We start from the raw sequence: 26,101 nt of genomic DNA, 5'->3' as shown, positions 1-26,101 counted from the left end.
ACATGACTACTGAAGATGTAAACATCCTGATTGATGTGCACTCTCATCCATTGATGGACAAAGACCTGGAGGAGCTAAGTCAGCAAGTGAAGAAGAGGATGAGGAACAAGATGAACAACAGGTTGAAGAAGAGGAAGAGGTTGGCCTAACACTTGATCATCTTGCAACCATGGTCAGAATGGCCAAAGAACTTCAGTAATTGGCTGAAGAGTGGGACCCCCATATGGTTCATTCATTGCAGTTTGCAAATTCAATCGATAGTGCCATGTCAGTTTACAAAAACATTTTCAATCAGAAGAAGCAGCACCAGCAATTCCCCATAACTATGTTCATCACTCGAACAAAGAGGTCAGTTGCGCCTATACCCTTAGTGGAAGTAGAGTTATGGACAAGGCTGAAGATACTACTGCATCACCTGAAGAAGAGCCTGATGAAGTGGTGCCTTTAGAAGAGCTGTAATGCCCTTCTTTGCTGTGCAGTACATTCATCTCATCTTCATCACCTTCATCGTCATCAGTACTGCACAGCTAATTCATCATCTTCATCACTCAAGCTGCAGTATACTTCACTTGTGAGTACCCATATAAAATTTTACAGTACTGTATACGTATGTTGTTAAAGTTATGTAGGTTTTAAGAGTATAGAATATGTTTAAAAACATAAGTAGTGTTTATAAAAGTGTGGAAAAGGTTAATAAGGGAGTGGGAAAGGTTAATAAGGGTCTGGGAATGGTTTATAAGTGTATGGGAAGGGTTTATAAAGCCTTAAATATATATAAATACTAAAATAAATGTAAGGTTCCTACATCGCGGATTTTCACCTATCACGGGGGGTGGGGGGGGAGTCTACAATGTAATACCCGCGATAAGTGAGGGAATACTGTACTAATGGGTATAAGGTTTCTTTGGAGGGAAAAGAAAATATTTCAAAATTCATTGTGGTGATGGTGTATGAGTTATATATTAATAAACCAAAGAAATACTAATTATGTAGGCAGAACCCTCAACAAGGTCTGGGTTTTCTACAATGCCTTAAGTGAAGTGACAGCCTTAAGAGAGTGGGACCTTCTTGTAATTGACTCTGCCAGTGTAGTGCCAATCCATCATCACCACCTCCACCATCCCAGGAATGGAAAGAGATTCTGGCTGAAGACAGGGATAATACCTTTCACAATATGTTTATGCTAATCACTAACTATGATGAGAGGGTAAGTTACGGAGTCCCACTGTGGAAGGAGGGAGTAACCCATGTCACAAAATTGTAGATTCCAGTGGGTTCTCTGTTGATCCTAGAGTTGTAAGGTCTTGTGGCTTCACTGAATTATGCCAGCCATTTTGCAAGTAAAGCATAGTCAACCCAATTTTACCAACCATTGGTCTAACAACTTGGCAGAGTTAGCTTTGTGCTGTGGACTGGAGAGTCCATACTGTGCTAGGATTTGAATCTTAGTTCTCTGCCAACTGGTTGAGAAAAATAGATGGTTTAAAACAATTCAGTAAAAAATGATCCTTAATCGAGGAGCCCTATGGCAAAGGAGAGAAAGCTTTTAGACCAAAATGGGAAAGAACAAAGGGAATAAAAGTATCTCTTTTGTTGTAGTAGAAGAAACCCTAGATATCTAGGAGACCTGAGTTACAGTTCAGCCATACTAATTCGAAATGCCATGGTACTTTAATGGTCTTACTTCTTCATAGGTAAGGAAGCAAGTAAATGGATTAGATTAGTATTTTCTCCAACATGTTTCAGGGACATATGGAATATATTGTGTCATCTTCATATTCATATGTTGAAGACATAACTTCCAATGTGACTGTATTAAAGATAGGGCCTGTAAAGAGGTAATAAAGGTTGAATAAGGTAATGAGGTTGGAGCTTTAATCAAATAAGACTGGTTTTCTTATAAGAGGAAGAGACACCAGATTCACCACCCCACCTCACCCCCCATGGAGGAAAGGCCATGTGAGGATACAGTGAGAAGACATCTTTCTACAAACTAAAAAGAGTTCTCACCAGAAACAAATCCTGATGGCACCTTGAAGTTGGAATTCTAAACTCCATAACTATGTAAAAGTAAATTTCTGTTTTTCAAGCTACCCAGTCTGTGATATTTTGGCATTGTGGTATTTAGCTGGCTAATACAGATATAGTGGAGATGCAACAGTTCATAACATTATATTTTGATTTAATGTTTAAGGTTTATTTTAAAAGCTATAATAATAGTCATGGACATACTCTATATGTCATATGCCAAATGTATTAGAGAACACTGGTTTATTAAATTATGCTGCCAGGTTAGCTCATTTTTGTAAAGAACATTGAATAGTTTCTTTTTTCTAACAGCTAAATGAAGAGTGCAAGGCTATTTCAAGGTAAGCTGTTTTAAATGAGTCACTAAACTTAGATTTAAGGATAGGGGATATAGACCCTGCCTCTCAATAGTAAAAATATAAAGTAATTTGTACACATGTTTTAAAATCACCATAAGTTTATGAATATTGGTCTGTGTAAATCAGTGTTTTCTTAATACTGTGCAACCAAATTCAGCAGTAAATTCAGTACTATACCTAGGAAGAAAGAACCCTAGTGATAGAAAAATTTAACAAATGAGAATAAATATATCAAAAATAAAATATTAATGAAATTAATGCAGCAATGTATTAAAAAATCATTATATAATGGCCCAGAATAATTTACACAAGAAATTTTGAGAATCTACTTATGTGAACTGTGGTAATCTCTACGATGGGGGAGTATATAACTTATTTTTTAAATTTTTACTATTCTATATTTTCTAATATTACTTCAATGTATATGTGCTATTGCTATAATTTAAAAAGGTTATAAAATTTTAAAGACAACATAGAAGAAAATATTTAGAAAACTTACATCACAGTTGAAGGGCTAATGTTACAAATACAATAAGGTTTTTTTTTTTTTTAATAGAGGAATAAAAGACCAGAAGTTCTGCAAAATTATTTCAAAAGACATTCAAAAAAGGAGAGGCTAAAATGCCCCTTAAGCATATTAAAAGGTGTTTATCTTTACATCTTACCACAGCCATTAGGTAAGAAAACATGGGTGCTTACAAGTACATCCAGGAACTATGGAGGGAGAAGCAGTTCAATGTGATGCACTTTCTTCTTAGGGTGTGCTTCTGGCAGTATCTCAAGCTCTTTATTCTCCACAGGCCCCCCCTGCCCCCTCCTACCTGATAAAGTTCACAGGTTGGGATACAAGGCCAAGGAAGGCTATGTCATATATTGGATTTGTGTGCACCATGGTGGTCACAAATGCCTTGTTCCTAAGGGTGTAACCTATGGCAAGCTTGTCCATCGTGGTGTTAACTAACCAAAAAACTTCATTCACAGCCTTCAGTCTGTTGCTGAAGAGCAAGCTGGATGCTACTATGGGGCTCTCAGGGTCCTGAGTTCTTATTGGGTTGGTGAAGATTTCATGTACAAGTTCTTTGAAGCTATCCTCATTGACCCATTTCATGAAGCTATCAGAAGGAATCCTTACACCCAGAGGATCAGCAAACCAGTCCACAACTACGAGAAGTGAGGGCTGCCATCTGTAGGCAGCAAGGGCCATGGCCATGGAGAGCACCACAGTTCTACCACACTATTGGTAGTTCTCTCATGCAGCTTGGAGAATGCACAATACTTGCCAGCTCCATCATTACTGCTAATATAAGTAATGCTTGTAAAATTCTTACCTAATGAACAATTTAAGACAGTCAAAACAGTGTTCAAATTTACTCATAAGAGAAATTAATTCTATTTATTTATTTAGACAATTTTTAGAGCAGTTTTAGGTTCACAGCAAAGTTAAGAGGAAGGTTTATATAGCGTGTGTGTGTGTATAGTTGAGAGAGATTTCCCATATACTTTCTGCATGCACATGCATAGTTTCCCCCATTATAAGTATCCCCTACAAGAGTAGTGCATTTGTTACAATTGGTGAACCTTGACTGATACATCCATAACCCAAAGTCCATAGTTTACATTATGATTCACTCTTCGGGTTGTATATTCTATGGGTTTGGACCAATCCATAATGACATGTGTCCATAATTACATTTTCTTTTCTTTCTTATCTCCTCTATTAATCACATTTCCAACATGCATCCAAGAATGAAGCTTTGACAGTGAGCCATAAATTTACACAAGCAAGCATTGTCTATTTTCTGCACTAGCAACACTGAGATAACATGAGAGAGTTCAGTATTTTTTTTCTTGTGCCTCTCTTAAGTGAAGAGCAATAAAAAATATTTGAAAGATTTATTCATACCCAAAATTCATTTGCCATAAATATCTTGAAATATTGCATTTAATTTTGCATTGTTTGTGGCAAATAAAATATTGACTTAGTTCCTCAATTAGATGGTTAAATGCAGATTTTTAAAGAGCACAGTGATGACAGAGTTGGTACATGTTTCATCATAATACACCTGCTTACAAGAACATACATTAAACACTAAAAAGGATTTACATTTAACATGGGTAACTTGCCATATGGGCAAATACTTCAGGTATATACAGAGCCAGAATCTTTATATGATTCCAGAGGGACTTCTTGGCAGATTTAGCTCATTTGCTGATTACTCATTAAACAGTTGAAACACATATAGACATTACTTGTCTTACAAAGCTCATTCACTACAAAATAGACACAAAAAATGAGGTAAATATTATGAGCAAGATAATAGTTTTTGGAAAGGCTGAAAATCAATTATGTTTTTGGTAAGTTTTTCCTTCCAGACATGTTTTAAAAGCTGAGAATATTAATTGCTGGAAGTCCACAAAAGTTAACAAGTGTATCTTGTCATCAGGGAATCACATGGCATTTGGCTGCCATGCAAAATCTGTAACATTTCAGAAAGTTCAAAGACCAACATGGCCATCTTTGCCATAGTAGAGACTATGTTTTACTCTCATCTCCTTAAATGTGATCTCTGTTCCAAGGACAGTTGTTTTTCTCTACATTACTCATGGAATAACATTTTACACATTCTTCTAATAGCCAAGAAGCTAAAACAGGCAACTATTATATCTGCCTTATAAACCACAATAATAACTATATTAGCCCTGTAAAAATGAATTAAATTATTTTTCTAAGAAGTCTATACTTACAATTCTAAGATAATCAATAAAAAAGACCAGTACTCCTGCCTATGTTTTCCTCTAGGACTTTTATGGTGTCACGCTTACATTTAGGTCTTTTGTCCATCTTGAGTTGATTCTGGTATATGGTGTACGTTAGTGGTCTAGTTTCATTTTTTTGTATATCCCTGTCCAGTTCTCCCAGCATCATTTGATGAAGAGGCTATTTTCACTCCATTTTATGTTCCTTCCCCTTTGTCAAATATTAGTTGACCATAGAGGCCTGGGTTTATTTCTGGGCTCTCTATTCTGTTTCATTGATCTATATGTCTGTTCTTATGCCAGTACCAGACTGTTTGATAACAGTGGCCTTGTACTATAGTTTGATATCAGGTATTGTGAGTCATCCTACTGTGTTCTTTTTTCTCAAGATTGCTGTGGCTATTTAGGGTCCTTTTTGGTTCCATGTAAATTTTTGAAATATTTGTTCTAAGTCTGTGAAATATGCCATTGGTATTTTAATAGAGGTTGCGTTGAATCTAAAAATTGACTTGGGTAGTTTGGACATCTTAATTATGCTGATTATTCTCATCCATGACCATGGTATATGCTTCCATTTATTAATATCTTCCTTAATTTCTTTCTTCAGTGTTCTATAGTTTTCCAAGTACAGGTCTTTTACCTCCTTGGTTCAGTGGTGCAATGCAGACTGGTGCAACCACTATGGAAAACAGTATGGAATTTCCTCAAAAAAACTAAAAACAAAACTGCCTTTTGATCCAGCAATTCCATTGCTAGGATTATACACAAAGAATCCTGAAATACCAATTCAGAAGAATCTATGCACCCCTGTGTTCATAGCAGCACTATTCACAATATCCAAGTGCTAGAAAAGCTTAACTACCCATCTGTAGGTGAGTGGATTAAAAAACTGTGGTACATTTACACAATGGAATACTCTGCAGCCAAAAGAAAGATGGAACTCTTAACATTTGCGAAAACCTGGATGGATCCTGAGAGTATTATGCTTAGCGAAATAAGCCAGGCAGCAAAAGACAAATACCATATGCTATCACCGAATACAGGAAACTAGTGAAAAACACAAATAAATGACCAAAATAGAACAGAGGTAAGTAAATAAGGAGCAGACTGACAGTGACCAGGGAGGGGGCTAAAAGGGGTAAAAAAGGGAAAGGTTCTAGTCAGTTAACTAGTATGAATAACCCATGGACATGAATAATGGAATGGGGATTGACTGTAGGAGAAGGGGTGGGTGGGGTGGAGGAAGCAATGGGGGAAAATGTAGGACAACTGAAAAAGAAAATCAATAAATAAAAATTTTTATTAAGGAGAGGATCCAAGATGGCATGAAGTAAATAGAAGTTACACTAACCTCCCAGAACCAGTGTGGACTTACAACATAATTATGAAGAAATGATCTGGAATAAACAACAGAACACTAGCTGGAGAGAAGTCTTATAACCACAGAGAGACAGAAAAGGCCGCTTCATCACAACATGACTTGTAGGAAGTGTGGAGACATGAATCAGCTGGCCGGGCTCCCATGGGTGGCAGCTGAATGGATTGAGAAACAGCTCAGCAGCCGGGGGTTCCCCATAAGAAGGGCAGAATCTAAACCCCCAGCTGGGCTTCTCAGCTTACAGCAACAGAGTGGAAAGTAAAATAGCATCCAGCTGTGAAAAGCAGGGTTTTTTGCTGGTTTGAAAGAAACAGCTGGAGAAAAAAAGAGCTCTTAAGCAGGTCATGTATGAAAATATTTTGGCACACACTTACCCTGGGCTCAAGCAGAGGGAGGGAAGAGAGGACTAGACATGCTTGGGGAGAATTTGGGGCAGTGGCTTTGAGGGGAGAACTGAGGGAGCAGCTGACTGGGTCCCTGTGCTGACTCATTTGCCATACTGCAGGCTGAACATAGCCTTCCAAGTGGCATCATACTGAGGGGAAACAAAAGCCCCGCCCACAAGAATTAATCTGTCCCACCCTTGGTGCTTAAGCCTGATGGCTGATCACAGATTGAATAGATTAATGACTAAAGGAGAAAGACGAAGGCGGTAGATCTCTGATAGTGTCCAACACGCTGCCTAGACCCAGACTAGTACATGATCAGATGCCACCAGGGGCAGATCCAGGAAGTGCAGATCAATCTTAGAAGCAGCAACAAACAAGAAGAGTCACAAAAAGTGGGAGACGAAGAAACAACCCCCCATGAAAAAGGAAAGGAGAAATCTCCAGAAAGAATGCTAAATGAAATAGTGGGAAAAAAACTACCAGACATGGAATTCAAAATATGTATTATAGAGAAGCTCAATGAGCTCAAGTGAGCTCAAAGAAAACTACAGAGAACTCCAGGGAAACTACAAGGAACTTACTGAGAATTGCACCAGCATGAAAAAGGACATAGGAGCTATAAATAAGAGCCAGGAGGAAATGAAGAATACAATCACTGAATTGAAAAACACAGTAGAAGGAATTGAAATCAGGCTAGAGAAAGCAGAAGATCAGATCAGTGAGCTGGAGGACAATGTAGAAAAAAATTCCCAGACAGTGCAACAAAGTGAAAAAAGACGGAAAAAGAATAAAGAGGTTTTAAGAGAGCTGCAAGACAACATAAAACATAATAATATCCAGATCATAGAAATACTAGAAGAAGAGGAAGGGATAGAAAACCTGTTTGAAAAACTATTGACAGAAAACTTTCCTAACTTGATAAGAGAAAAAGTCACGCTAGTCCATGAAGCACAGAGAGTCCCAATGAAGATGAACCCAGTAGGCCAAATTTAATACACATTATAATTAAACTGGCAACACTGAAAACAGAGAAACCTAAAAGCACCAAGAGAGAAAGAGCTAGTAACATACAAGGGAGCTCCAGTAAGGCTATCATCATATTTCTCAACAGAAACATTACAAACCGGAAGGGAATGGCAAAAAATATTCAAAGCAATAAAAAACAAAGGCCTACAACCACGAATACTCTATCCAGCAAGGCTCTCATTGAAAATGGAAGGTGAAATGAGGAGTTTCCCAGACAAAAGAGGGCTAAAAGAATACACCTCCACTAAAACAGCATTGCAAGAGATACTAAAGGGTCTGCTTTAAGAGGATGAATAAACAGAGAAAGACATAGAGGAACACAAGTACAAAGGGGAAAAATGACAACGAATAAGCATCTACCGATAATAACCTTCAGTGTAAATGAATTAAATGTACCAGTCAAAAGAAATAAGGTAGCTGAATGGATTAGAAAGCATGATCCACATATATGCTGTCTAAAAGAGACCTACCATAGAACAAAGGATCTACACAGACAGAAAGTGCAGGGATGGAAAATAATATTTCAAGCAAATGGACATGAAAAAAAATGCTGGGGTACCAATACTCATTGGAGACAAAACACATTTCACAGAAAAGGCCATAAAAAGAGACAAAGGTGGGCATTTCATAATACTTAAGGGAAAAATCCATCAAGAAGATATAACTCTTATAAACATATAAACACCCAACATAGGAGTGTCCAACTATGTAAGGAAGTTTTTGAAAGACTTCAGGAAGGTTATAGACAGCAACATACTTGTAGTTAGGGATTTTAACACCCCATTTTTGACAATGGACAGATCTTTGAAGCAAAGAAACACCAAGGATATTGAGGCATTGAACAACACTCTAGAACAAATGGACTTAGATGATATATGTAGAACTTATCATCCCAAAGAAGCAAATTATACGCTGTGTTCAAGTGCACAAGGAACATTTTCAAAGATAGGCCACATGGTAGGACACAAAACAACCCTCAACAAATTCAAGAAAATTGAAATTATATGAAGCATCTTTTCAGATCACAATGGCTTGAAATTGGAAATCAACTTCAAGGAAAATCTCAAAGATTTCAAACTCATGGAGAATGAATAACATGCTATCAAAGAATGAATGGGTTAACAATGACATCAAGGCACAAATAAAAAAGTTTCTGGAAACAAATGATAATGAACACACAACAACCTAACACCTATGGGATACAGCAAAAGCAGTCCTGAGAGGAAAGTTCATAGCAATACAAACCTACCTAAGGGGATACAAGAATCTATAATAAAATACCTAACCCTACAGCTACAAGAACTAGAGGAACAACGAAAAACAAAGCCCAGAGCGAGTACAGGGAAGGAAATCATCAAGATCAGAGAAGAATTAAATGACATAGAGACTAGACAAACAATTCAAAAGATCAATAAAACCAAGAGGTGGTTCTTGGAAAGATAAACAAAACAGACAAGGTTTAACAAGGCTCATTAAGAAGAAAAGAGAGAGGACCCAAAAAAATAAATTCAGAAATGAAAAAGAGAAATCATGACCAATAACACAGAAATACAAAAAATTTTAAGAAATTATTACAAACAACTGTGTCACAAAAAATTGACAACCTAAATGAAATGTACAAATTTGTGGAAACATATAATCTTCAAAAACTGAATCAAGAAGAAGCAGAAAGCTGGAACAGACCAAAAAACTAGTGAAAAAGAAACAGTAATCAAAAAACTCCTGGCACACAAAAGCCCTGGGCTGGATGGCTTCACAGATGAATTTTACAAAAGACTTAGGAAAAAACTAACGCCTACCCTTCTCAAACTATTCCAAAAAATTCAAGAAAAGAAAAGGCTCCCAAACTCTTTCTGTGAAGCCAGGATTACTCTAATTCCAAAACCAGGTCAAGACACAACAAAATAAGAACACTACAGGCCAATATCGCTGATGAACATAGATACTAAAAGCCTTAACAAAATATTGGCAAACCAAATCCAGCAACACATTAGAAAGATCATACACCATGATCAAATGGGATTCATCCCAGGGATGCAGGATGGTTTAATATTCTCAAATTGAGAAATGTAATACACCACATAAACAAAATGAAAGACAAAAACCACATGATCATATGAATAGATGCAGAAAAAGCATTTGATAAAGTACAACACCCATTTATCATGAAAGCACTCAGCAAAATGGGAATACAGGGAGCACACCTCAAAATAATAAAGGCCATATATGAGAAACCTGAAGCCATTACCATACACAATCAGCAAAACTAAAAGCATTCCCCCTGAGGTCAGGAACAAGACAAGGATATCCACCCTCTCCCCTCGTATTTAACATAGTCTTAGAAGTTCTAGGCACAGCAATCAGACAAGAAAGAAAAATAAAAGGCAGCCAAATTGGGAAAGAAGAGGTAAAACTATAATTATATGCAGATGATATGATAGTATACACAGAAAACACTATAAACTCCACTAAAAGACAACTCGATATAATAAGTGAATTTGGCAAAATAGCAGGGTACAAAATAAATATACAGAAATCTAAGGCATTTCTGTACACCAACAATAAAATATCAGAGACAGAGACAAAAAGAAAATACCATTTACTATAGAAAGAAGAAAAATAAACTACCTGTAGTAAACTTAACCAAAGAGATAAAAGACCTGTACTCTGAAAATTACGTAACATTGAAGAAAGAAATTAAGGAAGATACAAATAAATGAAAGCAAATACCATGTTCTTGGATGGGAAGAATCAACATCATCAAAATGGCCATACTACCCAAAGCAATTTACAAATCCAATGCAATCCCTATTAAACTACCAATGACATATTGCACTGACCTAGAACAAATATTCCAAAAATTCATATGGAACCAAAAAAGACCCAGAATAGCAAAAGCAATCTTGAAACAGAACACAGCAGGAGGAATCACAATACCAGACATCAAACAATACTACAAAGCCACTGTGATCAAAACAGTCTGGTACTGGCATAAGAACAGACATATAGATCAGTGGAACAGAATAGAGAGCCCAGAAATAAACCCAGGCCTCTATGGTCAACTAATCTTTGATAAAGGAGGAAGGAACATAAAATGAAGTGAGAAGAGCCTCTTTAACAAATGGTGCTGGGAGAACTGGACAGAGACGTTCAAAAAAATGAAACTAGACCACCAACTTACACCACACACGAGAATAAAGTCAAGATGGATTAAAGACTTAAATGTAAGCCGTGACACCATAAAAGTCCTAGAGGAAAATATAGGCAGAAAATTTTCAGATATCTCACGTAACAATATCTTCACGGATACATCTCCTAAGGCAAGAGAAATAAAGGCAAAACTAAACAATTGAAACTACATCCAACTAAAGAGTTTCTGCTCAGCAAAAGAAAACATCCGCAAGATGAAAAGAAAACCAACCATATGGAAAAATATATTTGCCAATGATATCACAGACAGGGGACTGATCTCCAAAATATATAAAGAGCTTATACGACTCAACATCAAGAAAACAGACAACCCAATTAAAAAATGGGCAAAAGACCTGAACAAACACTTCTCCGAAGAGGACATACAGAAGGTCCATAGACACATGAAAAAATGCTCAACATCATTTGACATCAGGGAGATGCAAATAAAAACCACAATGAGATACCATTTTACACCTGTCAGAATGGCCATCATCAACAAATCAACAAACAACAAGTGCTGGCAAAAATGTGGAGAAACGAGAACCCTACTGCACTGTTGGTGGGAATGCAGACTGGTGCAGCCACTATGGAAAACAGTATGGAATTACCTCAAAAAACTAAAAATGGGACTGCCTTTTGAACCAGTGATTCCACTGCTAGGATTATACCCAAAAAATCCTAAAACCCTAATTCAAAAGAATTTGTGCACCCCTATGTTCATAGCCGCACTGTTTACAATAGCTAAGTGCTAGAAACAGCCTAGGTGCCCATCTGCAGACGAGTGGATCAAAAAACTGTGGTACAGTTACACAATGGAACACTATGTAGCAGAAAGAAAGAAGGAACTCCTGCTATTTGCAACAACATGGATGGAACTAGAGAGAATTATGCTTAGTGAAATAAGCCAGGCAAGGAAAGAAAAATACCATATGATATCATCTAATACATGAAACTAAAAAACAACATAAACAAACGAAATAAATAGGATAAAGAGCAGAATAGCAGTCAATGGAGGGAGGGCGGAGGGAGAGAAGGGGGATAAGTAAGGGAAGGATTTAGTCAAGGAATGTGTATAAATGACTCATTGACATGGACAACGAGTAGGGATATGATTGTGGGAGATGGGTAGGTTGGGTTGGTGAGAGCAATGGGGGAAAACTGGGACAACTGTAATTGAAAAACCAAAAAATAAAAAAATAATAAATTTTAAAAAACCCAAAAGACAAAAAGCAAAAAAAAAAAAAGAAACCCACAAAGACTTAAATGTAAGCCATGACACCATAAAAGTCCCAGAGGAAAACATAGACAGGAAAAATTTAGATATCCCATGTAGCAATATTTTCATGATATATCTCCTTAGGCAAGGAAAATAAAGGAAACTAAATAAATGGGACTACATCAGACTAAAGAATTTCTGCTCAGCAAATGAAAACATCAGCAAGATGAAAAGGGAACCAATATATGGGAAAATATTTTTGCCAATCATACCTCAGACAAGGGATTGATCTCAAAATATATAAAAAACTTATATGACTCAACACCAAGAAGACAGACATCCCAATTAAAAAATGGGCAAAGGACATGAACAAACACTTCTCCAAAGAGGACATACAGAAGGTCCATAGACACATGAAAAAATTCTCAACATCATTGGCCATCAGAGAGATGCAAGTAAAAACCACAATGAGATACCACCTTACACCTGTCAGAATGGCCGTCATCAACAAATCAACAAACAACAAATGCTGGTGAGGATGTGGAGAAACAGGAACCCTACTGCACTGTTGGTGGGAATGCAGACTGGTGCAGCCACTATGGAAAACAGTATGGAATTACCTCAAAAAACTAAAAATGGATCTGCCATTTGAACCAGTGATTCCACTGCTAGGATTATACCCGAAAAATCCTAAAACTCTAATTCAAAAAAACTTATGTACCCCTATGTTCATAGCAGCCCTGTTTACAATAGCTATGTGCTGGAAACAGCCTAAGTGCCCATCTGTAGATGAGTGGATTTAAAAACGGTGGTACATCTACACAATGGAATACTATGTAGCAGAAAGAAAGAAGGAACTCCTGCCATTTGCGACAACATGGATGGAACTAGAGAGAATTATGTTTAGTGAAATAAGCCAGGCAAAAAAAGCAAAATACCATATGATATCACCCAATACAGGAAACTAAAGAGCAACATAAACAAACGAACTAAATAGGCAAAGACTAGAATAGTAGTCGGGAGGGGGGAGGGGGGAGGGAGAGAAGGGGGATAAGTAAGGTAAGGGTCTAGTCAAGGAACGTATATGAATGACTCATGGACATGGACAACGGGGAGGGATATAATTGTGGGAGAAGGGATGGGCTTGGAGGGGGGAGCAATGGGGGAAAAATGGGACAACTGTAATTGAATAACCAAAAAATAAAATTAAAAAAAAAAAGAAAAAGAAAAAAAAAATGGGCAAAGAACCTGAACAAACACTTCTCCGAAGAGGACATACAGGGGGTTCAAAGTCATATGAAAAAATGCTCAACATCACTAGCCATCAGAGAGATGCAAATAAAAACCACAATGAGATACCACCTCACCCAGTCAGAATGACCATCATCAACAAATCAACAAACAACATGTGTAGGCGAGGATGTGGAGAAAAGGGACCCCTAGTGCACTGTTGGTGGGAATGCAGACTGGTGCAGTCAGTATAGAAAACATTATGGAATTTCCTCAAAAAGCTAAAAATGGAACTGTCTTTTGAACCAGCAATTACATTGCTAGGATTATATCAGAAGAATCCTGAAACACCAATTCAAAAGAATCTATGCACCCCTGTGTTCATAGCAGCACTATTTATAATAGCCAAATATTGGAAACAGCCTAAGTGCCCATCTGTAGGTGAGTGAATCAAAAAAGTGTGGTACATTTACACAATGGAGTACTGTTTAGCAGAAAGAAAGAAGGAACTTCTACCATTTGCCACAACATGGTTGGAATTAGAGAGAATTATGCTTAGTGAAATAAGCCTAGCAATGAAAGAAAAATACCATATCATATGACCTAATACAGGAGACTAATGAACAACACAAGCAAATGATCAAAAGTGAACCAGAGGTATATAAACAAGTAGACTAACAGTGACAAGGGGGGAGGGAGAAGGGAGAGAAGGGGGTAAGACGGGAAGGGTCCAGTCAAGGAACATGTATAAATTACCCATGGACATGGACAACCGGGTGGGGACTGACTGGGAGAAGGGGTGGACAGGGTGCGAGCAAGCAATAGGGGGAAAAAATGGGACAACTGTAATAGGAAAACAAAAATTTTTAGTGGGAGAAAAATTAAAGAAAAGTTTTTAAAAATTTTTATGTAAAAAAGACCAATATGGTTAACAAAAAGTAAATTGATCCCCTTTTTCTCCTACTGCTGCCCATTCAAATAATCATGTATAGACACTTAAACTGAAAAGATGTAGTACTCTTCTTACACTAAACATTCCATTAAGGCTCCCATAGAAGTCTCTTTCTTCTGATATGAGTACCACTGAATATACTGCTAAGCTTGAAACAAAGACTAAGTGTTTTGGTGGGAAGAGTTAGTTCTTTGGAGGAAGACAAAGGTTTCTTATTAGTTTGTCACTGTTGTTGTTTGAGTTCTTAAATGGCAGAAATTTTTTCCAGGTCTTTCTCCATCTTAGCATATTGTTCTTTAGGCCTCTCCACAGCTTTTCTGTGCTCTTCATCCACTTCAGCCTGTTTCTTTCATTAAATTATCCCACTGGATTATATGACAGTTTTCACTAGATATTAAATGGTCATTATGAATTTATTTTCATTCCTGCTCTCTCTGTTGGAGTCTACAGACTGAGTTGGTAGCTGCTTGCAGCCTCTGAAGAACTTGGTTTAAGTTGTCTTTCACTGTTTCTCTACATTTTGGAAGAGTATGTTAATTTGTTTCATGGATCACATTCTTCCAATTCTCAATAAGTCACATTTCTTGAAGACCACATTTTTCATTAAAATTTTAATTTGGTAGTATTATTAGAAAAAAAAATGAGGGACTTCTGGCAAAGATGGAGGCATAGGTAGACACACTTTGCCTTCCTCCACAACCATAAGGAGGTATACAACTACCTCAAAACTAAAAACAACCAGAACTACCAGAAAATCAAACTGCATGGAAGTACAACAAACAAAGATATACAGAAGTAATACTCGTCCAGACAGTAGGAGGGACAGAGACAGGAAGAGAGGACATAGTGTGGTGGCAGCAGCAATGCAGTGGCTGTGGCCAGCCTTGATAATGAGGTGAGCTGGTGAACCAGTGGCCCGTAGCAAGTCCTTCTTCTTGCTGCTGCTGCTGCAACCACCACTCATGGTGGCCTCGTAACCTACAGTCCATCATTATATTTTCATACAGATGATTGCCACTGACTTAAAATTCCAGTGACCCACCTATTCATTCCCCACCCCCCACTGAATTTTACACTATCTTTATAGTTCTTCTTTTCTAGAATGTCAGTTATTTGGAATCATACAGTATGTAGCCTTTTCAGATTCATTTAATTCCCTTAGTAATATGCATTTAACTTTCCTCCATATCTTTTCATGGCTCAATTGCTCATTTCCTTTTATTACGAAACAATACTCCATTATTTGAATGTGCCACAGTTTATTAATCCATTAACCTATTGAAATATGCCTTGGTTCCTTCCAATTTTTCACAATTATGAATAAAGCTGCTATAAACATTTGTGTGCAGGTTTCTGTGTAGACATACATTTTCAGCTCATTTGCGTTAATACCAAAGAATGCAACCACTGGATTATATGGTTTTGATCCAGCAATTAGTTTTATAAGAAACTGCCAAACTATACTCCAAATTGGCTGTACCCTTTTGCATTTCCACTAGCAGTGAGGGTTCCTTGCCAGCATTTGGTGTGTGTTTTTTATTAGATTTATTGAGGTGATATTGGTTAATAAGATCATATAAGTTTCAAGTGTACATGATACATAATCTGTATATTGCATTGTGTGCCCACCACCCCATAGTCAAATCATCCTCCATCACCAAGTATTGGCTTCCTTTACCCTTTATTAGCCCACACCTCCCTTTCCTCTGGTAACCCCCATACTATTGTCTGTGTCTATGAGTTTCAGTTTTATATCCCACATATGAGTGAAATCATACGGTTATTAAATTTTTCAGACTGACTTATTCTTTATAGCTAAGTAGTATTCCATACGTACCACATATTCTTTATTTAATTCTCTATTGAAGGAGAATTAAACTTTGATTTTGTTGATGTCTTGGACATTGTGAATAATACTGCAATGAACATAGGAAGGTATGTATCTTTGTGAATAAACGTTTTTGAGTTTTTCAAGTAGATATCCATAGGAAGGATTGCTGGGTCATATGGTAACTCTATTATTAATTTTTTGAGGAACCACCATACTGTTTTCCACAGTGGCTGTACAAGTTTACATTCCCACCAGCAGTGAATGAGGGTTCCTTTTTATCCACAACCTCTCCAACAATTTTTATTACTTGTCTTGTTGATAATAGCCATTCTAACAGATATGAGTTGGTATCTCATGGTAATTTTGGTTTGCATTTCCTTAATAGCTAGTGAAGTTGAACATCTCTTTATATATCTGTTGGCCATTTCTACATCTCCTTGGGAGAAGTATCTGTTCAAGTCCTCTGCTCATTTTTTTAAATTAGATTTTTTGTTTGGTGTTGAGTTTTATTAGTTCTTTATACACCTTTGATATTAAAACCCTGTTGGAGCTCTTGTTTGCAAATATTATTATTTTAAATAAGCATTTACTAGCTAGGTTTTGAAGGCCAAAGAAATTTCTCAAGATAATTGCATTTGTCTTTGAACTTATTCTCAGTCTCCCATATTCAAAGAGGAAAATATAATAATTATCCTAATGCTACTAACCTTTAATTAATTCCTTTTAATCTACATTTAAATCTTTTATGATTTATTTGTTTCAAATGCTTGTGAAGCAATGTTGAAGAATACTGACTTATAAATACCAATTGATGTGAATGATTAAAAAGACAATATAAAAAGTAAACAAGTACACAGTCAGATGGAGAATGTCTAAAATATAGAATAAATTTATACATAGACTATATAAAAAGTGGCAACAAATCAACATGGCAAACAGTCCAATAGGAAAATAGGCCAAGGATGTAATTTGACACTTTATAAGAAAAGATCCCACCAACAAGAAGCATATAAAAAATACTCAACCATGCTAGTAATTAGGTAAATGCATATTAAAATGATTGCTCATTTCACAGTCATTACTGAAAAAAATCAATATATAAAAATATCAAGTGTGGTGATGGTGTTGGGAAGTAGGACCTCACACTTCTTGGATGAGCTGGTTCTTTGAAAAAATAGACAAAATTGACAAACTTTTAACCATATTCACCAAGAAAAAATTAGAGAGGCCACAAATAAATAAAATGGAATATGAAAGAGGAGAAGTAACAACACATATCACAGAAATACAAAAGATAATTAGAAAATACTATGAACAACAATTGCCAATATATTGGACAGCCTGAGGGAAATGGAAAGATTTTCAGAAACATACAATCTTCCAAAACTGAATCAGGAAGAAGGATAAAACCTGTACAGACCGATAACAACTAAAGAAATTGCAGCAGTAATAAAAATTCCCAGTAAACAAAAGTCCTGGACCAGATGGCTTCGCAGGTGAATTTTATCAATAATTCAAAGAACACCTATCCTTCTTAAACTATTCCAAAAACTTCAAGAAGAGGGAAGGCTCCCAACTCATTTTACAAGGCCAGCATTATCCTAATTCCAAAACCAGTTACAGACACAACAAAGAAAAAAAGTATAGGCCAATATCCCTGATGAACATAGACACTAAAATCCGCAACAAAACATTAGCAGACCAGGTCCAGCAATACATTAACAAGATTATACAACATGATCAAGTGGGATTTTTCCTGGGGATGCATGATAAGTGCAATATTTGCAAATTAATAAATGTGAATTTGCAAATTCAATAAATGGTACTTGGAAAATTGAACAGATATGTGCATAAAGTGAAACTAGATCACATTCTTACACCACACACAAGAGTAAACTCAAAATAGATCAAAGACTTAAATGTTAGACACCAAACCATAAAAACTGTAGAACAAAACATAGACAGCAAAATTTTCGATATTGCTCATAGCAATATTATATCATATACAGTATTCCCTCACTTACTGCGGGTATTACATTCTAGACACCCCCCCCCCCGCAAAGTAGGAACCTTACATTTATTCTACACTCTTAAACCTATGTAACTTTAACAACATATGAATACAGTACCACAAAATCCCATGATATAGCAAAAAAGCAACCATAAATAATTAAATATAATATTTTTAAAAAGCCCATGATACAGTGAGACTGCGATAAGTGAACCGCGATATAGAGAGAGACTATTGTATATCTTTCCAGGCAAGGGAAAAAATAAAAAAAATAAATAAATAGGAGTACATCAAAATAAAAAGGTTTGCAAAGCAAAGTAAATCATCAACGAAATAAAAAGACAGGCTGAGAAGAAGATGACGGAGGAGTGACAGGAGGCTGCACTTTCTTGCTCCCAAGACCTGTCTGTACTTTGGACTAATTGCAGACAGAACACCTCAGTTAACATCTGGATACTGGCAAGAGTTGAGCCTTGGCACTGCTGGATGAGAGAAGACCATCTGGGAGTGACCTGTTTGGTGAGGATAGTGGAGGAGAAAGGGACAAGACGGGATTTCTGACTGGGTTGGCTTCCCAAGATGCAGCTGGAAGTACACAAAGACTTTTTAGTGACTCCAGTTTTCCCCAGAGAGGAATCAGGAGGAGAATGGGGCTCTGCCCCCTGGGAGAGCCAGGAGTGTGCCAGGTGGCATCTGGTGCTGAGAGGCAGGAAACAGCACACTGCTGTGTGTGTATGAATTTGTTTTTCCCTTTCCTTTTTCTCTTTTGTTTTTTGCAGAGAGGGGAGGAGAGTTTAGGGGTGGGACGAGGTTCTTGAGGAGCACAGGAGAAGAAGTGCACTTACTCACCAACCAACCCCCTGGGTCCCTCAAGCACGCACAGGGAAGTGCCCCCGCCTGCCTTCCCAGGCATGCAACCAACTTGCCAGCCACCACCGTATGCAGGTGCCCCTCGGGCCCACCCCAACAGGCACAAAATCAACACACCAGCTGCCAGGCACAGACGCCCACCTCTGCTGTGCTCAGGTGCCTGTGGCCCCACCCCAATGGGCACAAAATCAACTCGCCGGACACACTGGCAGCTGTGCTCAGGCACCCCTGGCCCACCCCAGTAGGCGCCAAACCAACATGCTGGCCACTTGCCCAGGTGCTACTCGGTCACGCCCCAGCGGATGCAAGAACAGCAGGCCAGCCACAGCTCACAGACGCCCACCTCCACTGCACACAGGTGCCCATGGCCCCACCCAAATGGGAAAAAGAACAACTCCCCAGGCATGGCTCAGCACACGGGAGGCTAGTGCACTGGCAACAGCACACAAGCATGCCTGGCCCACCACAATAGATGACAAATGAACACGCCGGCCAACATGCATAGGTGCCACCCCGTCGTGACCCAGAGGGTATGAGGCTAGCGCGTCCAACACCACGCACAGGTGCACACCGCCGCCGCTGCACCAAGGCACCTCTGTTCCACCCCAATAGGGGCCAAACCAACGCACCGGCCACCACGCCCAGGTGACATCTGCGTATGCCCCAGTGGGTGCTAGACCAGCAGGCTGGCTGCCATGCATAGATGCCCACCACCGCCACACACAGGTGCCGTGGCCCTGCCCCATTGAACCAAATCGCCAGTCACCACACACGGCCACAGGTGCCACCCAGACCCGCCCAAACAGGCGTGAAACCAATGTGCCAGCCACCCCAATAGGCCCACAACAAGCCCGCACAATGGCAACTAGAGGCCTCCCCCTCTGCCAGAACAGGAGAGCAACCAGTCTGCCTTGGACCAACCCGCCCCGGTGTACAACGGGTCAACCTGCCCCTGGCCTTCACAAGGGAATGCACTCACCTCTGGCTGAGGCCAAAGGACAGTGAAATGAACTAGAGCACTTTGTAATAAGTTTTGGGTGCTGGCTATTGAGAAAGAGTTGGGAGAGCAGCAGACTAGTCCTAGTACAGAAGCATCCCAAATGCTATGGGAGAAATCACTTACGCAGACTGCTCCCCTCCAAGTGGCGTCAACTGTAGACAGTAGTTCAACAACTGTATACAAGAAGTTTACACCATAAAGGCAGAAAATAAAAGCAGATCAATCTAAGAAGCAGAAACAAGACCAGTGCCCAATATGGAGAGGCAGAATAACACCTCACCAAACAGAAACAACACTCCACCAAAAAGAAAGGAGGAATTCCCAGAAAGAGGGATAGATGACATAGAAGCAAACAAGTTATCAGACATGGAATTCAAAACAATACTAATGAGGAAGCTAAATGAATTCGACGAACTCAAAGAAAACTATAATGAACTTCAGGAGAACTATAAAGAACTCGAGGGAAGCTACAAGGAACTTACTGAAAACTACACTAACATAATAAGGACACAGAGACTATCAACAAAAACCAAGAAGAAATGAAGAATACAATTTATGAACTGAAGAACGCAGTACAATCAATCAAAAGCAGGTTACTGAAGCAGAGGATCAGATCAGTGAGTTAGAGGACAGTGTAGAAAAAATCCCCAAACAATGCAACAAAATGAAATAAGACTGATAAAGAGTGAAGAAGGTTTAAGACAACTGCAGGACAACATGAGATAAAATATTAGAATCGAAGGGATACAAGAAGTGGAAGAAGAGGAGCATGGAATAGAAAACCTGATTGAAAAGTAATGAAAGAAAATTTTCCTAACTTGATGAAAAAAAAAAAAGTTATGCAAGTCCAGGAAGTGCAGAGGGTCACAATGAAGAAGAATCCAAAAAGGCCTACTCCAAGGCACATTATAATTAAAATGGCAACATTCAAAGATAAAGAAGGAATCCTAAAAGCAGCAAGAGAAAAATAGCAAATAACATAAAAGGGAGCTCCAATAAGACTATCAACTGATTTCTCAACAGAAACACTATAAGCCAGAAGGAAATGGCAAAAAAAATATTCCAAGCAATGAAAAACAAAGGCCTACAACCAAGAATACTCTATCCAGTAAGTCTCCCTTTCAAAATGGAAGGTGAAATAAAGACTAAAAGAATACATCTTCACCAAACCAGCATTGCAAGACATGCTAAAGGGAATGCTTGAAGAAAAAGAAGAATAAGAGAGAGGGAGAGGAACACAGGAACAAAGGAAAATGAATAAATACCTGTCAATAATAACCTTAAATACCTGGCTGCTGTGGCTCAGTAAATTGAGCGTTGGCCTGTGAACCAAGTGTCGCTGGTTGGATTCCCAGTCAGGGCACATGACTAGGTTGCACGTCAGGTCCCTAGTTGGGGGCGCGAGTAAGAGGCAACCACAGAGTGATGTTTCTCTCCCTCATTTTCTCCTTTCCTCTCTCTCTAAAAATAAATAAATAAACAAACAAATGAAAATAAATAATTTTAAAAAATAATAACCTTAAGTGTAAATGGATAAAATGCTCCAATCAAAAGACGTAGGGTAGCGAAATGGATATGAAAACCTGACCCACATATATGCTGTCTACAAGAGATACACCTCAAATCAAAGGATTTACACAGACTGAAAATGAAAGGATGGAAAAAAGTATTTCAAGCAAATGAACATTAAAACTAAAAGCCTGGAGTAGTAATACTTATATCAGACAAAACATATTTCACAGCAAAGACCATAAAAAGAGACAAAGAAGGACATTGTATAAAACTTAAGGGAACAATCCATCAAGAAGATATAATCCTCGTAAACATATATGCACACAACATAGGTGCAGCGAAATATGTAAGGAAAATATTGGAAGACTACAAAAAACATATCAACAGCACTTTAATACCCCATTCTCAACAACGGACAGATCTTCGAAGCAAAGAAACACCAAAGATACTGAGGCATTGAACAACACTCTAGACAAAATGTACTTAATTGATATATATAGAACTTTTCACCCCAAAGAAGCAAAATATACATTCTTTTCTAATGCACATGGGACATTTTTAAAGATGGACCACATGGTAGGACACAAAACAAGCCTCAACAAATTTTTAAAAATTGTCATTTTATCAAGCATCTTCTCAGATCGCAATGCCTTGAAACTAGAAATCAACGTCAAGGAGAAAACTCAAAGACATTCAAACCCATGGAGAATGAAAAACATGCTATTAAAGAATGAATGGGTTAACAATGACATCAAGAAAGAAATCAAAAAGTTTCTGGAAACTAAGGATAATAAGCACACAACAGCCCAAAACCTAAGGGACACAGCAAAAGCAGTCCTAAGAGGAAAGTTCATAGCAATACAGGCCTACCTAAAAATGATAAAAGAATCCCAAATAAAAAATCTCACCCTACAGCTACAAGAACTAGAACAACAAAAGCAAATGAAGCCCAGAGTGAGTAGAAGGAAGGAAATCATCAAGATCAGAGCAGAATTAAATGACATAGAGATTAAACAAATAATTCAAAAGATCGACAAAAGTAGGAGCTGGTTCTTTGAAAAGTTAAACAAAATCCACAAGCCTTTAGTTAGGCTTATCAAGAAAAAAAGAAAGAGAATCAAATAAACAAAATCAGAAATGAAAGAGGAGATATCATGATCAATATCACAGAAACACAAAGTGTTGTAAGAAATTACTACAAACAACTATATGGCAATAAACTTGAAAACCTAGATGAAATGGACAAATTTCTAAACATATAATCTTACGAAACTAAGTCAAGAAGAAGCAGAAAGCCTGAACAGACTGATAACAAAGAGTGAAATTGAAACAGTAATCAAAAAACTCCTGGCACACAAAAGCCCTGGACTGAATGGCTTCACAGGCGAATTTTAGAAAACATTTAAGGAGGAACTAACTCCTACCCTTCTCAAACTATTCCAAAATATCCAAGAAGAGGGAACACTCCCAAACTCTTTCTATGAAGCCAGTATTACCCTAATTCCAAAACTAGGTCAAGACACAATAGAGAAAGAAAACTTCAGGCCAATATTAATGATGAAGATAGATGCTAAAATCTTCACCAGAATATTCAGAAACTGGATCAAGCAACACATTAAAAAGATCATACATCATGATCAAGTGGGATTCATCCCAGTGATTCAAGGATGGTTTAATATTCTCAAATCAAGAAATGTAATACACCACATAAACAATATGAAAGACAAAAACCACATGACCATATCAATAGATGCTGAAAAAGTATTCGATATAGTACAACACCGATTTATGATAAAAACACTCAGGAAACTGGGAATAGAGGAAGCATACTTCAACGTAATAAAGGCCATATAGGAGAAACCCGAAGCCAACATTATACTCAGCGGACAAAAACTGAAAGCATGCCCCCTGAGGTCAGGAAGAAGACAAGGATGTCCACTCTCTCCACTCCTATTCAACATAGTATTGAAGGTTCTAGAGACAATAATCAGACTATAAAAAAAAATAAAAGGCATCCAAATTGGAAAATAAAAAGTAAAAGTGTCACTATTTGCAGATGACATGGTAGTATACATAGAAAACCCTATAGACTCCACGAAAAACTACTCAACCTAATAAGTGAATTTGGCAAAATAGCAGGGTGCAAAGTCAATAATCAGAAATCAAAGGAATTTCAATACACCAACAACTAAATATCAGAGATAGAAACTAGAAAAAAAGTCCCATTTACTACAGCAACAGGAAAAATAAAGTACCTAAGAATAAATTTAACCAAAGATGTAAAAGACCTTTACTCGGAAAACTACATAACCCTGAAGAAAGAAATTAAGAAAGATACAAATAAACGGAAGAATATACCATGCTCATGGATGGGAAGAATCAACATCATTAAAATGTCCATACTACCCAAAGCAATTTATAGATTCAATGCAATACCTACTGAAATACAAGCGACGTATTTCACAGACCTTGAACAAATACTTCAAAAATTCATATGGAACCAAAAAAGACCCCAAATACCCACAGCAATCTTGAGACAGAAGAACACAATCGGAGGAATAACAATAACTGACATCAAACTATACTACAAGGCTACTGTAATCAAAACAGCCTGGTACTAGCATAAGAACAGACATGTAGATCAATGGAACAGAATAGAGAGCTGAGAAATAAACCCGTGCCTCTATGGTCAACTAATATTCAACAAAGGGGGAAGAAACATAAAATGGAATGAGAAAAGCCTCTTCAACAAGTGGTGCTGGGAGAAGTGGACAGGGATGTGCAAAAAAATGAAACTAGACCACCAACTTATGCCACACACCAGAATAAACTTAAGATGGATCATAGACTTAAATGTAAGATGTGATGCTATAAAAATCCTATAGAAAAACATAGGCAGGAAAATTTCAGATATCCCATGTAGCAATAGTTTCCCTGATACATCTCCTAAGGCAAGGGAAATAAAGGAAAAAATAAACAAATGGGACTACATCAAACTAAACAGATTCTTTTCAACAAAAGGAAACGTCAGCAAGATGACAAGGAAACCAACCATATGGGAAAGCATATTTGTCAATGATACATCAGATAAGGGATTGGTCTCCAAAATATATAAAGAATTTACACATTTCAACACAAAGAAGACAGACAGCCCAATTATAAAATGGACAAAGGACCTGAACAAACACTTCTTCAAGGAGGACATACAGAGGGTCCATAGGCATATGAAAGAATGCTCAACATCACTAGCTATCAGAGAGATGCAAATAAAAACCACATTTGGATACTTCTTTACACCAGTCAGAATGGCTATCATCAACAAATCAACAAACAACAAGTGCTGGCAAAAATGTGGAGAAACGAGAACCCTAGTGCACTGTTGGTGGCAATGCAGACTGGTGCAGTTACTACGGAAAACAATATGGAATTTCCTCAAAAAACTAAAAATGTAACTTCCTCTTTTGAATCAGCAATTCCACTGCTAGGGTTATACATGAAGAATCCTGAAACACCAATTCAAAAGAACTTATGTACCCCTATGTTCATAGCAGTGCTGTTACAATAGCCAAGTGCTGGAAACAACCTAAGTGCTCATCTGTAGATGAGTGGATTAAAAAACTGTGGTACATTTACACAATGGAATACTATGCAGCAGAAAGAAAGAAGGAACTCCTGCCATTTGCAACAACATGGATAGAACTAGAGAGAATGATGCTTAGCAAAATAATCCAGGTAATGAAAGAAAATGCCATATGGTATCACCCAATACAGGAGATTAATGAACAACACAAACAAATGAACAAAACTGAACAAGGAACAAAATAACATTTATCAGTGGGGAGGGGGGAGGACGGGAAGGGGGTAAATAATGGAATGGTTTAGCAAAGGAACTGGTATAAATAACCCATGAACATGGACAACAGGATCGGGATGGACTGTGGGAGAAGGAGTGGGCTGGGTGGGAGGTAACATTAAGGGAAAAAGTGGGTCAATTGTAATAGAAAAACAATAAAAAAATTTTTTTAAATGGACAGAGAACCTGAATAGACACTTCTCCAAGGACATACAGGTGGTCAATAGGCACATGGAAAGATGCTCAGCATCACCAGTCATTAGAGAAATGTAAATTAAATCCACAATGAGATATTTCACACCTATCAGAATGGCTATCATCAATAAATCAATAAACAACAAGTGCTGGCAACGACCTGGAGAAATGGAACCCTTTTGTGCTGTTAGTGGGAATGCAGACTGGTACAGTCACTGTGGAAAGCTCTATGGAAAAATCTCAAAAAATTTAAAGTGGATCTGCCTTTTGACTCAGCAATCTCACTTCTGGGAATATATCTG

At 37.8% G+C, this 26,101-nt stretch overlaps 2 pseudogenes; one reads left to right on the top strand and one right to left on the bottom strand.

Annotated features, from left to right (window-relative positions):
• The first annotated feature begins 3,074 nt into the window (after positions 1-3,074).
• Positions 3,075-3,688, top strand: LOC149991022 (large ribosomal subunit protein eL15 pseudogene; annotated as a pseudogene).
• An 11,083-nt stretch (positions 3,689-14,771) lies between these two features.
• LOC149991021 (biogenesis of lysosome-related organelles complex 1 subunit 5 pseudogene) lies at positions 14,772-15,132 on the bottom strand (annotated as a pseudogene).
• Positions 15,133-26,101: the final 10,969 nt, after the last annotated feature.

The sequence above is a fragment of the Furipterus horrens genome, unplaced genomic scaffold (genome assembly GCF_987537825.1).
Source record: "Furipterus horrens unplaced genomic scaffold, mFurHor1.1.pri manual_scaffold_17, whole genome shotgun sequence".
NCBI lineage: Eukaryota > Metazoa > Chordata > Mammalia > Chiroptera > Furipteridae > Furipterus > Furipterus horrens.
The sequence above is the reverse complement of the archived record's forward strand: the minus strand, read 5'-3'. Positions and strand labels throughout refer to the sequence as shown.